The sequence below is a fragment of the Cryptotermes secundus genome, unplaced genomic scaffold (genome assembly GCF_002891405.2).
Source record: "Cryptotermes secundus unplaced genomic scaffold, Csec_1.0 scaffold247, whole genome shotgun sequence".
Taxonomy (NCBI): Eukaryota; Metazoa; Arthropoda; class Insecta; order Blattodea; family Kalotermitidae; genus Cryptotermes; species Cryptotermes secundus.
In genome coordinates this window covers 3,951,109-3,968,754 of record NW_019740656.1, presented here as the reverse complement: position 1 = coordinate 3,968,754, position 17,646 = coordinate 3,951,109, and the positions used below count along the sequence as shown (strand labels likewise).

General features: G+C 41.7%; 1 protein-coding gene across 6 annotated transcripts in view; it reads right to left on the bottom strand.

The window, feature by feature from the left end:
- Positions 1-17,646, bottom strand: part of LOC111872391 (Down syndrome cell adhesion molecule-like protein Dscam2) — a 398,391-nt gene that overhangs the window by 194,341 nt on the left and 186,404 nt on the right. Inside the window, exon 1 of one of the 6 annotated variants that reach the window (XM_033754686.1) lies at positions 11,909-12,015. The exons of the other annotated variants lie outside the window; for them this stretch is intronic. The gene's annotated coding sequence lies outside the window, so the exon portion shown is untranslated. Of the gene's footprint in view, positions 1-11,908; positions 12,016-17,646 lie in introns of those variants that run through there. 6 annotated transcript variants of the gene reach the window in all.

Genomic DNA, 17,646 nt, shown 5'->3' with positions numbered 1-17,646 from the left:
CCGGTTCATCTGATACATATGAATAAAGCATACAACCAGCAAGAAATAATCGGTAAGAAGTCTTATGCTTCCCCTATCCTGAGTCAGATTAATCCAATTAATATCCTCTCATTTTATTTATTTATTTAAGATCAATTTTAAATTCTTTCCTATATCTACATCTGGGTTTTCTGAGATATCTCCTTCCTTCTGGCTCAGTACAGAAATTTTTATGCATGTTTCATCTTTCCCTAATATGCTATAAGCTCCGCCCGTTTCAACCCCTTTTGTTCGATCACACTAATACATATTTGGCGAGAAGTACGAATTCCTCCCTACTGAGTACAAATGTCCTCTCTCTACTTTGTGCCCTTAATTCTAGAGACCAAGTTTCGAACACACATAAAATAAGGAACAAACCTGATATGAACTGATATTTCTGTATCTTTAGATGGCGAAAACCCGAACTACAATCATAAATGTTTTATCAAGTATATCCAAACTCTTTTTAATGACAAAATAATTTTACAACGTAACACTTCCAGTCATATTGTGGCATGAAGACCCGCTGCTAGGCAACGACCGCTAAATAAGAAACTATACATCAGTCGTTGCTAAGTGATGGCTCTATAAACAACGGCCGTTGCTATACAGTGGTTGAGTAGCGATCATGTGGGAAGGCCAACAGACTCGAAAGCAACAATTGTACAGGTACAGATGTACGGTGTTTTCTGTGCTGTCCGTGCCGAGATGTTATAAGCAGGACACTCAGTAACGAGTCGTGAATTAACTTTAACTCTGACTCTGGCTCTGACACTGTAGTGTTTTCGGTTTGTTAATGGAGTGAGTGAGTGAGTGAGTGAGTGAGTGAGTGGGTGAGTGAGTAAGTGAGTGAGTGGGTGAGCGAGTGAGTGGGTGAGCGAGTGAGTGAGTTAGATGACTACTGCGGCACAGTCGCTGTTAGAAGCTTGTAGCTGCGGCACGGGGATAGTTCTGGAATCCAGGGGAAGGGGAATGTTGTCAGCCACCTACGCCTTGGTCTTTCTAGTGGTCTCTTTCCTTGTGGCTTTCCCACCAATATCCTACATGCATTCCTCTTCTCCCCCATTTGCGCTACATGCCCTGTCCATCTCGCCCTCCTTGACTTGATCATTCTAATTATACTTGGAGAAGAGTACAAGTTATGAAGCTGTCGTGTGTGTAATATTTAATTAAAATGATTCAATGTGCATTATGTAAAGATTCTTTTAGCAAACGTTTGCCAATGACGATAATCATTTGATCATTAAAAGAATGATTCATCTCATGGCTTTAGTAACAAGTACAACTGTCGCATAATCATTCCGTTGTGTAACACTGCAGGTCACATATAAAAGCGCTATACTGAAATTAGCTTAAGCCACTTTAGTTCTCGTAACTGGTGCTTTGAGTAACGGGGTGGAGGTGTAGCGTCAAGAAACCTCGACTGTATTAATGACAATACATCCCTCACTTAGTCCCAATATTAGATCAGGAGTCAACTATACACCCGCGCCCCCCTCGCCCCTGAAATTGGGGTCACATTTATAATTAAACTAAAGCAAGCCATACGCTAATACATAGCTGGTCCGAACTTACCAATGGCAACAGTGTACAGTGTTAATTGCACCAAACATTAAATCGTTTTCAATGAAATATCTAGTTCAGCAATGGGTTTAATAAACGTAACAGAAATTGAAATTTCATTCCTTGTGGCTTACTTAATGATGCTGTTAATAAAATGTGAGAATTGCCACAATGTTAATTAATTAAGTATCATGCGTGAAGAAGAGTCGTCAGAGAGTTACTTCAAAATTAGTGGGTTTTCCCTTTGGCACTACAGCCCCAGTGGGCCTAGGCCTACCTCCATGAACTCCGTTCACAAAATTAGTGGTTTACCGCCAATAAATTCGTCTTGACGCCAATCCTTTGAGGCTCATGACCAAAGATTTTTTTTTGCAACTGCATCCTTGCGGTTGTAGTCGTTATGTAAGACCCACTCTGACGAGAGGATGGGTTTGTTTCTTATGAACAGGCTTCGCTTCTCCTTTGGCAAGTGTATCTATCGCAAATTCAATGTCTTATTCAACTAACTCAACTGTACTAATCCTCGTTATATAGTCCCTGCACGGACATCATAGAAAACATCTCTTCCCTTATTGCATGTTCTCTCGTTGCCGGTGAAGAAAATCCAGAGTTGTTACCTAGTAACGGCTGTTGTACTATCGCCTGTTTACACAGGTATTACTTGGCAATGGGTCTACATGTCACACTATCATCTCCACTTTCAGGCCACCCTTCAACCATCAAAATGTAGGAGATAATTTCCTCCGAAACGTCGGGTTATTTTTTCGAAATCTACGTCGTCACAACCCAGACAACTCCAATCTTCTTACTAAATTATATTTCAAGATATAATTGGAAACATAATAGGCATGCCAGAGATCTCACTGAACATAGGGATTATTCTCCCGTATGGTTGCCTCCACAGAGTGTGAAGTACACACAAAGATGTATTAAACAGAGTACATTAAGGAAAACCAAGAAGCGATTTATTAAAATTTGAACTTGAGTCGTGCAACTCGTGCGCTGTAGTACACGATGTATGTGACATGAGAGGAATAGAAATTTGACAACTATTTCAGAACAAAAAAAATAATAATAAACTCCGTGGTTTTAATCCGCAAGCGAACTATACCGACGAAGCGACCGCCGCTTGTCGGCGAAGTTAGTGCCAACTTTAGCCGATAGAGGATGTCGCGCGGTCAGCACAACAAATCCCAACGGCTGTTAATTTCGGTTTTCTAGACCAGAGCCGCTATTTCCTTGAAAATAGCACTTCAATTATCCTGAGTGAACCACGTTCCAGACCCACTAATTCTCAGAAAATCCAGTAGCGCCAGGAATCGAATCCGGGCCTCTGGATCTGTATCGAGGAACTCTGACCACTAGACCACAGAGAAAACTGAAGTTAAACTACTTTTGTAACTTTGCCTGTAGTTTGATAAGCTCAATAACATGTACCATCGTCAGAAACCTTCATAATTGGCTCCTTAATTTATTTCCAGTTTATTTAATCTCTTAGGCTCCTCAATTTGTTTTAGTATATTCAATTTCAAATTCTCTTCCCATACAAAGCAGTCATTAGTGTGTGTAACAAAAGCTCCTGCAGATACTGAAATGGTTCGTACTTCAAGTGGCATCACAAGAAGTCTCCAGACAAATATGCTCTAAACATCTGCTTTCATTGAGTTCCAAGCCGATTTACATGGACATCTCGAAATAATAAAAACAACAAATTGATGAAACATATATATAAAATATTGCGACGTTTATCCTGTCAGATTTATTCCCTGGCCGTTTTATCCCCGAAGTGGGGCCTCCGTTCCCCATTGGATAGGAAACTAGCTGGGCCACAGAGCCATTGTGAACGACATGGAAAAGAGAAAATTCTTGACCATACTGGGACTCGAACCGCGACCCACTTACTCGTCCAGCCTGTAGCCAGTCGCTATACCGACTGCGCTATCCCGGCTCCTCATCAACTACAACATTATAATAATGAGGGCAGTTTAAAAAAATATATATAAAAAAACTGCTTCAATTTTTAAATCGGACATCATTAATTTCGGTGAATAAAGTATACTTCATTCGGAATGTCTATGTAGTGCATGTAAACAAACAAGAGGCAGGCAGCAGGATCAGGTTAGGCGCAGTTACAATGCGCCGCCTACTCCGCAACGTCCACTCCGTCTGATTCCTGTATTCATGCTTCCGGTCTAGAAAACCGAGATTAACGGCCGTGGAGATCCGTTGCGCTGACCACGCGACACCCTCTATCCGCTAAAGTTGGCATTAACATCGCCGATAAGCGGCGGCCGCTCGGTCGGTATAGTTCGCTTGCGGCCTAGAGGCCACGGAGTTCGTTCTTTGTATTCAAGTTTCCCATTCGGAGGGATACAGGTTCAAGCCACGGCCCGGAGGCAGGCTATTCTGACTGAGACATTCTGTGGTCTTCCTCAGTCTTTCCGGATGAATATAGGAGCAGTAGGATTACCTCAAATTAGGCCAGGTACGGTGAATATTTTATCCCACTGAAATGCATTGCCTGCTGCAGCCCATCGCCCTGTAGAGAAATTCTTTATAGATTTTATGGCTATGAAAATGAACGTAGTAAAATAAAAAATAGTTTCAGGCTTGAAGATCTTATGGCCGTGAGTGTTAGGGTTATGTATGGTCTTCTATAATGGGATAAAAGCTTCCCTGAAGATGGAGGAAATATTTTCCTTGGAAACTCTCCTACTTATCGATCAAATAATAATGCATCACAGCCCAGAAGAAAATAGTTTACTTACTTACAATTTTATCGACGTTTCGGAGGAAGGTACTGCTTCCTTGTTCTAGGTAGAAAAATTGTCAAGCTAGCACAGATGATAGGTGTGCTTACGTGAGTTTTCATACTCTCAATGCAGTGACTATGACATATTGCATGTGACATCGTGGAGTCTGGTAGAAGTGTAGAGACTTCAGGACTACGCGTCATCATATCCCAGAGGGCAGCAGTTACCGCTGCGATAACCTAAAATCTCAAGCAAGAGTATTTATCCTCTAGGGAGAATGTTTCTGAACCTCTTGGAACTGGCGTCCCGACGTTCGTTTTGTCAAAGAACGGCAGAGTCACCATAAAAAGAGAGTCTCAACTATAAGGTGAAATTATAGCACTAAGTACATCTTAGTATTGTAATAATCATTCTTGGAAACTCTTAAAAATCAGAGAATTGTTACAACAGTTACGTTGCATTAATAATATTCCAAAAAAAAAATCTGTATAATTTTAAATTCTCACAGCTGTATTTATGAAAAAACTGTAGATGGAGGCGACACGCTTCTTCCGAAACGTCAACTTACTTCGAACTACACGGCGTTATATCCCAAAAGTTATAACGTTTAAATTCTACTTCCATTAGCACACAAATATGAATATTATGAGCTCTAAGCTATCCTGAGGGATATAATACCGGGACCTGGCCTTCCAGGTTGGTGGAGTCTCGAATCTGAGACAGCAAAATGTGGTCATGACTTCCCGCGGGGACTCAGACCTGAGAATAACTGCGCTGGCGAGGGTCAGCAGCAATTGTAAACGACAAACCAATCCTCTCGTCAGAGAGAAAGTTACATGACGACTTTAACATCTAGAGTTCAGTTGGGAAATAAAATTACTGGGCGTGAGTCTCAAAGAGCTTTTCGCCAAGACGAACTGATTGGAGGTAAACCGCCAGTCGTAGAGTGACTCTGACTCTGAAATACGATTATGATGCAATATTAACGACAAGCTTTTGGTAAGAACGCAGTAAAGTTTCCGTGCAGTTGAATTTGGTTTAGTTGAATTATTTATTTTCGAGATCTCACTCTCCACCAGGTGATCTTCAAGCATCACCAGTTGATAAACACTGTTCTCCAGAATCTTGTGTGTCCACGGCTCTTTGTTACGCACTCTAAACCGAAAGTGGGTTATAAAAATGCTAAATCTCACACTGACAAGACTTTTAGATGTAGAAAGAAAGAAGTGTAAAAAAGTGACCTTATATTCATATCGATTCTTTAAAAAACAGCTGATTTGATTGAGAACTTGGTATCTAATTTAAATTTCCTTTCACTTTCATGAACAAATATACAGACAAAAGAAATGGCAAGACTTTTTTCTTACTGTGATTCAATTCATATTCACAACGCGTATTCTTACGCATAAAGAAAACATTCCTGCGTAGAAATGATATTGTTTTGATACCCCAGTAAATCATACAAAGGAACTCTATGCATATAAGAACATCTGCTTAGTTTCTCATCTGTGCACGTGACAAGAATCGAATCTGTAAAGATGTTTAGGTAACACGTACAAAGTAATCCAAACACAGTTCCTTACATATTTGTATAAGCGAGAATTTCATGTCTTTCTCACTGGAAAACGTCGATTTGTATAAAGAAGAAAGAAGCTGCTCTTCCGTGACGCAATCTGTTCACAAAATAAAGAAAAAGGGATTGAAAATATTTGGAAGAAAAAGTAGAGAATGTATCACGTATGTTGTCACTTGGGCTATGAACCCAGGATATCGTTTTGTTGTGTTTGTAGGTTCGTAGACGAGCACGAACGTCGAAATCTTGAAACAAACGCATCTGTTGCTAGGAAACCGAAACGCGAAATCGCGGATACATGCTTCCTTTGCTGTTTTATATATATATAATGTCCCAGGAGGAAAGTAAATATTCTGGGAGGTCACAGTATCGGTCATTCCAAGTAAAAAGTGTATATGTACATGTGAGCTATTTCACTGTAGAATTCCAAAACTGTTGACTGGAAAGAGATTACGTACTGTTTCTAATGCCGGTATTTACTGTTCAAGTGAAAAAGTTGGTAGTTTACGTAGTATAATACAATTTCGAAAATTCTACCATCAACAATGCACTTTGCAACACGTGTGAGGACATGGCGTGTTGCCCGTCTGTACAGTGTACAGTGTACAGTGTACTGTACGGTGGAACAGCTGCATCTCGGAAACCGTTCGGAATAGGACTCATGTACATATACAGTTTTGCTTAGAATGGCCGATACTGTGACCTAGCAGAATATTGACCTATCCTCCTGGGACACTGTATATATGTGTTTGTAGTTTTACTAATACGTACTATATTTTTAAAGTCTATATAATTTATCATCGATGATTGGAGAAGGATGAACTGAAAAAAATCCCGCATTTACCTGGAGGTACTGAAGAATACCACTAGAACCGATTTCCCGGCTGATACTCCAACACGACAAATCCCGAATACATACCTGGAACGTTACTGCAAGAACGGGGATTCCCAAATTGCTCTAGAACATGGACCACGTGCAGCGAGTATTATACCGATTATAGAGGGCTGACTGCAAAAATGAACATGTACAGAGTGGATAATTTTAAAATGAATCTTAAAGGATTAATCTGTGGTGGTTGCGCTCGATCAAACTGCTTCAAGACGAATCCTAAGCTTACGTAAGCACGCAATGAAAGGTGAGGAATTTCTTGAATAGACGAAAGTTATTATTAGCTTCTCGGTAAGCAAAGATTCATAAACGCAATATTTTATAGACAAATTATTGTTGATCTTAGTAACTTCAATTAACTTCCGCTGCTTTCCATAAATTAATTCAGATCGCATGTGAGTTCCGCCAATGGACGTCAGTCATGTGTTGTCATGGATACTGCATGCAAGTATAAAGAGTAAAGCTTGCTGCATCAGATGAAGAACTGACAGGGTTAAGAGTCACATCTCACCCAATAAAATTTTCAAATGGAGATGCAATGGCTGCCAGAAACTCCATCAAGCACTTGAAAGGAAATTCTTCACCTAAATCAAGGCACAGAAGGAAGGAGACTGTTAAAGCTGAAATTCAATGAACACGAACTGGGTTCAGTATGATTAGCTGTCTCTGTTAAGACAAGACTAGACGGTGGCTCACCGGGGAATCGGAGTTAGATTCCAGGTTGGGGATATTTTTCTACGCCGTCGTCAGATGGACTATGAATCTCACTCAATCTCCCGCCCTTTTCCCGAAAAGAAAAGGGGCATCCCATGAAGCTGACCATTCTCCTTCATCCAGTGTTAAATTAAGAAAGCGTGGAGCTACATATCCATTCCACCATACGTCTTCTTGACAAATATATACTTTCAGGAACAACTTTACCTTTTTATAAGATTTGAAGTTTTGACACCGTATAGTCTTGTAGGCAAATACTTATGTTTCGAAAGAATATTTTGCCTACATCTTCAGGGTCTAAGAGTGTAGATTCAGGAATCGGCCCTGTTACATATGCATGTTGCAAGGAAGATGACCGCAAGACTCAGAGAGAGAGAGAGCGGGGGTGAAGAAGGCCTGATTAAGGTCAATGGAAAGGATACAACCCTTTAAAGTCATATTTACATTTCAAGTGTTTCAACTCATCCTCATCCAAAACAACCGACTGCCTACTGGTACCTGCGCAGTCGGTATGGCGACTGGCTGGACGACAGAGAGGTCCGAGTTCGAGTCCGGGTAGGGTCAAGAATTTTCATTTTTCCACGTCGTTCAGACTGGATCTCGGGTCTACCGAACTTTCTATACAATGGGTAATGGGGGCTCTTTCCCCTGGGGTAAGGCGGCCGGGGCCTGAAGCTGACCACTCACCTCCAACTAGTGGCGAAGTCAAGTAAACATGGGTCTATACATCCACTCCCCCATAAGCCTTCATGGCGTAGTGCTTAATTAGTTAAATACAGGGACAAATTTAACTTTTACTTTTACCTTTCTCTATATGTGGAATAACTGTGACAGTTCTCGTCAAACCGGGTGCATTAATCATTTGTCACGGATGCATATCTACAATGAGCATAGTTGTTATCGGACAGGAACCGCAGGTGTTTATAGTTCCGTTACCGCCCGGATGTTACGCTGGCTAACAATTAGCATACCCAGGAGCGACGCCGGTCAAACAGTGTGCATTTGCAACTGCTACACACATATCATGATCTAAGTATAGTATTACAGCACACTATAGTTACAATCAAATAAGATGGCGGGTGACAGTAGCGCATGCGCTCTGATTCTTACATGCTGAGAATTAAACCAATCAGCGTCAGTCAGGCTTTGGAACCTGTATCACACGGCTCCTCTTACGAAAGTATTAGTCACCAAGTTGCAACGCTGAGCCATGCGTCGGACATCGAAAATTATTGTTAATAAGAGGGAATACTATTATAATAAATAAATCATTAAAATATATGTGAATAATTAAAAATATCACAAGTTTCTGAACATTATTAATGTTACAAGGAGTGATGAATGGAATAAATTTATGAGCAATGTTATCTTACATTTTGCCTCTCTGTGCCTACGTAATAATTTCACAGTCGCCGTCTTGTTTGATTCATACTTTAGTTCGCAACACCATGATAGTACATCGAACCAACTGAGAATCCTTTCAACACACAGAGAAATTTCCCGTTATTCCTAAGGGAACTAGATTCTCTGAAGGTTTATGAAAATGTTCCATTCCTAATACAGGCCTGGACGTCCTAAACTAACAAGCTAAGCCTAAGAGTTACCATCTTCTGAGATGTGGCAACGTGTATTCTGGTATAACTTTACCGATAAATTGGAGGAACTCACTGCCTCAATTTCAAGCAGAAGATTTACCAGAACACATGGAATCACACCCCAGAAGATATTAATCTTCATAGTCACCGCCCTGAACGCTTCAAATCCTGCGTTAACTTCTTTATTTTGTAACCAATCAAATGCTGGGTCAGAGTCAGAACTTAAGAGACGGGTAAAAAAGTATAGATAAATTTGTCCCTGTGCTTAACTAATTAAGCACTACGCCATGAAGGCGTATGGGGGACTTGGTGTATAGATCCACATTTTTTTTACCTCATCACTAGGTGGAAGTGATTGGTCAGCTTCACGCCCCTGCTGTTTTACCCACGGGGAAACAGCCCTCAGAACACTCTGGATAGGAGGTTGGGAGAGCCCCAGAGGCGGTCTGGATGAAGTGGAGAAAATTCTTCACCCTACCGCGACTCGAACTCCAACCCCTCGGTCGTCCAGCCCGTAGCCAGTCGCTATACCGACTGCGCTATCCCGGCTTCACTTAGAGACCGAAGATGTGATAATGTGCTGACTGACAGAGGCTACCATACATCTCAGAGAACAGTGGGTAAGGAGAAACCGTGGAATGATGTTTAGCTTGGGAAAACCGAAGAAAATCGGAGAAAAATCACCTGTAATGTCACCTTATTCTCCACTAATCTTACATGACATTATCGAGGATTCAACTCGAGATTCCAAGAATAGAAGACAACATATAAACTACTATAATCTGATCTATGGCATAGCCCAAGAGAATTCTTATCATTTTAAACCACCATTAAACGTTCTGTAAAAAAAAATATGAAAAAATTAAAAAGAAATTGTTGTCCCTAAAACAAACAAACTAAAACAAAAACAAACTCCGTGGCTTGAGACCGCAAGCTAACTAGACCACCGCTTGTCGACGAAGTTACTGCCAACTATTTGCGAATAGATGGTTTCACATGGTCAGCGCAACGGTCCCCACGGCCGTTAATTTCGGTTTTCTAGACCGGAACCGCTATTTCCTTGAAATAGCCCCTCAATTATCATCACGATGCTGAGCGAACCCTTCCCAGACCCACTAATTCTCAGAAAAAATCTGGTAGCTCCGGGATTCGAACCTTGACCTCTTGATCTGTAGCCAGGAACTCTGACCACTAGACCACAGAATCTTTAATTAATTATTCAATACGTCTTGAAGACGTATGAGGGAATGGAGGTATAACTCCATCATTCCTAATTTCAGCACTAAATGTATGTAAGCGACCAGTTTCACGCCTCTGCCACTTTATCCCTGAGGAAAGGGAACCTGGTACCGATTGGATATGAGGCTGGATGGGCCCCACATCCTGTCTGGAGGCTATGGGATAGAGAAAGTTCTATTACTTCTGCCTGAAGCCCGTCGCTATTTCAAGGGAGGTATCCCGGATGGTAAGATTTTCAGTGTAAATCAGTAATCTTTCTTATAAAACAATCGGTCGCCTTAACCTACACTTACATCGTCTTGAGAAAAGGAAGTTGGTTTACGGTATTCACCGATCTATATGTTTGCGTCACGTGTTCTTGGGCCACGCTATCTAGTGAGGCTTCCTGTCAACTAAGACATCCGTCCTTTTGTATGTTGGAACAATGGGAACACGGAGAAGAGCCGTGTCTCCATCTTCGCCATAATCAACGCCGCTAAAGAACCTTCACGCAATAGTGGCATATAGGTCTTCTTTGCGTTCCGCCTCAACTCCTGACTAATTAATTATTTAACAAGAAGAAGTCATTAACGAAACTGTGTAACTTTACCTCGTTATCGTACGTAAACCTGTAAACGCTTTTCAACAAAGATGAGATTTCGCTAAAGCTGATTTCAGTCCCTGTGTTTTTCTGGTTCCAAACTTGACGCCTGTCCTGAAACGAGTTATTTCAGCTTGAGACTTCTCTCATTGTCAAACATGTATTTGCCTCTTGATTTTTATTTAATTTAACGAGGATCGCTATGACCGCGCTGTATAAGGCGCGTAATATTTTCGATTGCATAAAGAATAGGGTCGTTAGGTTCGTACCCCTAGCGAGTAATGATTGTATGTCCGCGTTTCTCTATGTTAGTATGCTCCTGTGTAGTAGAGGCCTTACTAAGGGCACATCTTTATGTTAGTATTCTCCTGTGTATGTAGAGGCCTTACGAAGGGCACATCATTATGTTAGTATTCTCCTGTGTATGTAGAGGCCTTACTAAGGGCACATCATTATGTTAGTATTCTCCTGTGTATGTAGAGGCCTTACGAAGGGCACATAATTGTGTTAGTATTCTCCTGTGTAGTTAGAGACCTTACGAAGGGCACATTCCCTACTAAAGGCCTCTGACCAAATGTTAAAAATGATTCATAATTTCAAAAATTAATTTTAAACTTGAATAAGCCAGAGGGTCTAAACCATAAATAAGAAAAAGAAATCAATTTAACGACGAATTATAAATTCTCTACGTTATGCAGCTGCGGACAGGAGAATGGTTCTGATGACTGATTGAGAATGGACTGTTATCTGGCCTATTTTACCCAGCCGACACACAGCTTTAGTTTTATTTAAATATGTTATAATATTGTTATGTATATGAATACACTGCGTAGGCACAGAATAACACAATTTAATATTAAAGCAGGCGGTGCATAGAGTAACCATTACGCTTAAAAAGGTTAAGCAAATAAAAGACACTCAGAGAGAACGTCCGAATGACAAATCAACTGATTTGGTTGAAAAGTTAATTTTCTAATTTACCTGTGAAATGTACGGTTGAATGGTTGAGTGCTTGAGCGAGCGACTAACTGTCCCAATGTTTGTTTGATCACCAGTTGAATGATTGATAGCAAGCCCAAATCACCTGCCTATCGATCTGCCCCCGCAGCTCTGTGTACGCTCTACATTGCAAATGGGGTCTGTCCGGTCACCAGTGCGACCTCACTGGTTCCGGTGAGAGAGTGAATCAAGGATCCGAGACGCCTGCAAATCTGACTCTCTAATCTGGCCAGATGCGTGACTCTCTCGCATGCCGGGAGGGACACTGTGAGGAGAACAAGAAGAAACGTAGGGTCTGCAGCCTCTGGCCTTGAAAGAGCCTGTGAGTGGATGGGCGAGTGAGTTTGTGATTAGATGGAGGAGGCAAGTGAACCAGTGAGTGGATGAGCCAGTGAGTTTGTGGCTAGGTGGGTGAGTAAGCAAGTAAACCAGTGAGTGGTTGGACGTAGGAGTGTGTGGCTAGGTGAGTGAGTAAGCAAGTGACTAAGTGACTGGATGGGCGAGTGAGTTTGTGGCTAGGTGGGTGAGTAAGCAAGTAAATCAGTGAGTGGTTGGACGTGTGAGTGTGTGGCTAGATTGGTGAGTAAGCAAGTGAACCAGTGAGTGGATGAGCCAGTGAGTTTGTGGTTAGATGTAAGAGTAAGCAAGTGAACCAGTGAGTGGATGAGCCAATGAGTTTGTGATTAGATGTAAGAGTAAGCAAGTGAACCAGTGAGTGGATGAGCCAGTGAGTTTGTGGTTAGATGTAAGAGTAAGCAAGAGAACCAGTGAGTTTGTGGTTAGATGTAAGAGTAAGCAAGTGAACCAGTGAGTGGATGAGCCAATGAGTTTGCGGCTAGATGGAAGAGTAAACAAGTGAGCTTGTGAGTGGATGGACGTGTGAGTGTGTGGCTAGACGGGTGAGTAAACAAGTGAGTTTGTGGTTACATGGAGTAGGCATGTGAGTGAGATCATGGGTGGGTGAGTGAATTCGTATGATTAGTTGTGCCATCAACACGCTTTCAGTACTTGTCTCCGAGTCCAAGGTTACCAGCCGCGACATCTGGATCATAGTTGAACTATAGATATTTAACCGCACTTTAAATCACTCACACATTTAACAGACTTGTACCTGTTGACTAGGAACTGTCTCGGAGAGAGAGAGAACGTTGTGAGAATCATAACATAATATTGTCATGTCCAAAGTTTCTTAAACTCGAATCTAACATCTGTAATACAGCGACTTATTTATGCTGATATCGGCCGTCGGATTAGCCCCAGACGACGTTTCCGTCGAATGATAGACTTGTGGATATTTCCGTTCACGGACAGAGTAAGAGAGTGTTACGTTGAAATAAATCGTGATGTACTCCAAAGCTTGGGAAATATAAAGTAGAACATTCAGTCGTATAAATGTGAGAATGTTACACCAAAATTTCACAGATTTACGTATGCATTTTCCTAAGAATATCTTAATAAAAACAAAAAGTTAGAGCTATCCCTTTAAGAGGCCATGGAGGCCCATAGGGCTGTGAGATGTTGAAGCTCCCATATTTTCTAGACAATCGGCTCACAGATGGTGGTAAGGTTGTCAGCCTTACGCTCCGGACCCCAAGGAAGATTTCTGGTACTTATTTCTGTTAGAGGCTGAGTCGACCCCAGGGCCATAGTGCGGCTGGAAGGATTAGGCCAATTGAAAATAATCCACCTCATATGGACTCGAACCAGCGACCTTCGGGCTTGTAGTATAGTGCCTCAACCAACTACGCTAAATAATAATTCAGTTCTTCAATTTCAGCTAGTTCGTAAATTATATGTAATCTGTATGTATGATCATAATTATGATATATTTCATGGTCAGAATAACAGGACCCTTTCAGTTTTCCAAAAAGTAAATACTGAAATTCGAATTATTAAGATTAATTGATTAATGAACGAATGTTAACGGACGTAATTATATATCAATATAAATAAATAAACTTATGAACTATATTTAAGTGTCAAAGCTCGAACACGTCACTCCAGCATAACAATGACAATATTTCAGAATCCAATAGCAGAGTTCAGGAGGCTACAAACGAAGATTAGAATTGAAGTGTTGAATACTTTACTTTATGTGTTATTCTTCCAGTAATAATTTGGAGAGTCATAATTTTCTGTAGATACGACTTGTAGTTATCCAATATATTGACTGTCAATCCAAACACACGTCTTAGTCACTACCACACGTGACAATACATATTATGAAGAAAGCAGTCTTCTGGGATTTGGCACCGTGTAGATGTGGTGTTAACCGACGTTTCGGAGGAACGTATCGCCTTAATCTTCAGGGTAGAAGGAAAAATATAAGAAATCCGCCGGCGAAGAGACCGTAAGAACCGGTACAAGCAGACTGGCGTTGGAAATATTTCCAATATTTCCTTCTACCTTGAAGATGGAGGCGATACGTTCCTCAGAAACGTCGGTTAACACCACATATACACGGTGCCAAATCCCAGAAGACTCCTTTCTTCATAGTCACCGCTGTGAAAACCTCAAATCTTACAATATATATTATGTTCTTCGCAACAATTTAATCATCAATTTGGACTTTTTATGCACAAGTGGAAAAGTTTTAGGTTCGAAACGTTTCAGAGTGACCGCCATTTGTAGCTCTGCATACGTCTCACTTACGATCCACCCATTACTAGACGCGGTGTGACGTGTTCTGTGACACCCTCATCTGATGCAGAGATCTGAGCTTTCAGTTCCTCCAGCTCATTCACTCTTTGGCTGTGCGTTTAGTCTTTGACAGGCCAAAATGAAAGAGATATATAAGAGGCGTGTGATAGGCAGAAGGAAGGAACCACGCAACTGGTTCTCCTGTTCCTCTCCATCGAGACAGGAAATTCATTTTCAGAATGTCAAGGGCAATGTGAAGGGGGGAGAAGCGCCCCACTCAGTCTCCGAATAAAGTTCTTATTGTTTATGTTGTGCTGTGGAAAAGCATAAAAGATAAAGGTAAATTTGTCCTGTACTCAACGAATTAGGCACTACGCCATGAAGGCGTATGGGCGAGTGGATGTATAGATCCATATTTTCTTGACCTTGGCACTAGTTGGAGGTGTGGTCAGCTTCACGGCCCGGCCGTTTTACCCCCTGGGGAAAGAGTCCCTGGTACACATTGGATAGGAGGTTGGGTGGGCCCCAGAGCCGGTCTGAACGATATGGAGAAGTGACATTTCTTGACCCTGCAGACACTCGAACTCCGACCCCTCAGACGTTCAGCCTGTAGCCAGATGAGCCGGGGTAGCACAATAGGTATAGAGACTATTTAAGGGGTTGGATTCCAGGGACTATTAAGAATTTTCTCTCCTCCACGTCGTCCATACCGGCTGTGGGGCCCTCCCAGGCTCCTATCCAATGTGTACCGGAGGTCTATTTCTTCCGGGGGTAAAGCGGCCGGGGTGTGAAGTTGACCACTCAACTCGAACTAGTTCCGAGGTCGACAAAAATTATATCTATACATCCTCTCCCCCCATACGCCTTCATGGCGTAGTGCTTAATTAGTTAAGCACAGGGACAACTTTCCCTTACCTTTCTTACTGATGAAGCGAAAGATATAATAAGAGCTGTTGTCTGTTAACCACAGCGACGATGCGCGCGCAGCTTGTTGCAGTGAAACTGTTTACGTTTACGTTTACACTGCCAGTTTCAACACCACCACATGCTTACGTTCCTGTATCGCAAGTGTTTGGAAACCTGGCTTGTAGGGAAAGCAAATGTATTGTAGCGTGTACCGTTACTGGGTAACGACCTCGAAACAAACAACGAAACAACATTCGCTACTAGGCAACGGGCACTTAATTAGAAGCCGTTACTGGGTAAAGCCTTCGCAACCAGAGACGATCCCACGGAAACGATTTAAGTATAAAAATGGAGAGTGTTTTCCATGCGGTTCGTGCCAAGATATTATAACCGAGACAAGTTTAGAAGTTGCGAGAGGAACCCCCTATGATGGCTGGGTAGAATACCTCCACCGTAGCCCTGCGAGTCGTAGGAGGCGACGAAAAGGGAACCCAGTGCCTGGGGGTATAACCGGGTCACCCTGTTCCTGGTGGGATATAAATACGGGGACCTGGCCCCAAGGTCGGGGGAGTCTCGAATCTGAGAGAGTAACATATGATCATGAGTCCTGCGGGACTAGGACCCGTAAATGACTGTGCTCGCGAGGACCAGCAGCAATTGTAAACGACAGACCCGTCTTCTCATTAGAGAGGATGTTACATAAGCATTGTAACCGCAAATGTTCTATTGAAAAATAAAATTACTGGTCGTGAGTCTCAAGTGATTTATCGCCAAGACGAACTGATTGGAGGTAAACTGCCAGTCGTAAAGTGACTCTGAGTTGTGAGAGAGTTGTAATAGAGTGACTTAAAATAGAGTGTAAGAGAATCTGCAAAGAGCAAACTCGGTCGGTGTTGTTGAAGATTCCCCACGGTTAGAAGCGTTTACCAGAAAACGACTTGTAAGAACTGCAGCAGATTGAAAATACTTAACGTGTGCTCTGGAGATCGTGGAGATTAGCAATGGAGCTATAATTAAATGTAGTCAAGTGTCTTGTGTTAAAATGGTCACTACATCCAATTTCCAACCCGAAAATCTGTCTATAGTAACCCATACACGTGACAGTATTCACTTCCCCTTTCTGTACAAATTAATAGCTTTAGTTAGTTCATTGTCCTAATCATGATTTGGCACTGAGCTAGAATGTTCAGCTCACTACATTCTGTCCATAAAATTAAAATTCCGGAAGCTTATCCTAAAACTCGACCCCATTTCGTTCCATTATGTCGGGGAAGTACTGGGGACGTGGGTCAAAGTGGTGGGAGTTTAAATTTCATAACAATGTGCAAAGCTGCCGATATTCTGATATCGAAAATTGGGCATGAATGTGATATCTGAAATCTGTTGGTAACAGTGAAGTTTGAAGGGAGGTTCATTAGGTTCATAATTGTATTACGTGAGTATTCAGAGTGTAATGAATGTGATTCAGATATCACGAGAAATGCTTCCGTGCGATGGATGTGCTATCTGTCCATTTTACTTGAATTCAATCAGTGACATTAAAATTGTTGGTTATTTTACAACTCTGTCTAGAACATAGTTTCGTATTATGGAATGAATGATGAACTGGAAAGAATTTGTAAGGAATCGGTCGCCGTTTAATCAAGAGAGTATTCCGCAGTTTCATTGGTGTGACCGAGAAAAACCAAGAAAAACTTCAGTTAATATAACCAATATCCGAACTGAGTATCGAACAAAGCATCTCCAAAAACGAATCTACAGCTTTACCACCATGGCAACCAGCTCGGAGACATTTAAATAAGAATTACATTATTATTTACAAGCGTTGAGTCTGGATGACGCAACAGATGGATGTATTCGCGTATTTATATAAGAGAAATTTATGGCTGGAACAATTCATTGACAGACTGACAGATAATTCTGAGTCCTTGGTTAATATGATGTATGTCAGCAGGAAAGGAGAATAAGGGCTAAATACATGCAGAAGTATCATGTAATCGGAATGTATTGGGGCGTGGAGGTATAATAATATGTAATATAAACTGGGCACTAGTTGTAGGCGAGACGTCAGTTTCACGCTTCAGCCGCTTTAGTGCTGGAGAAAGAGATCCGGTACCCTTGGAAAGAAGGCTTGGTGGACAACAGAGTTGCTATGGACATGAAGCCCCTTGCAG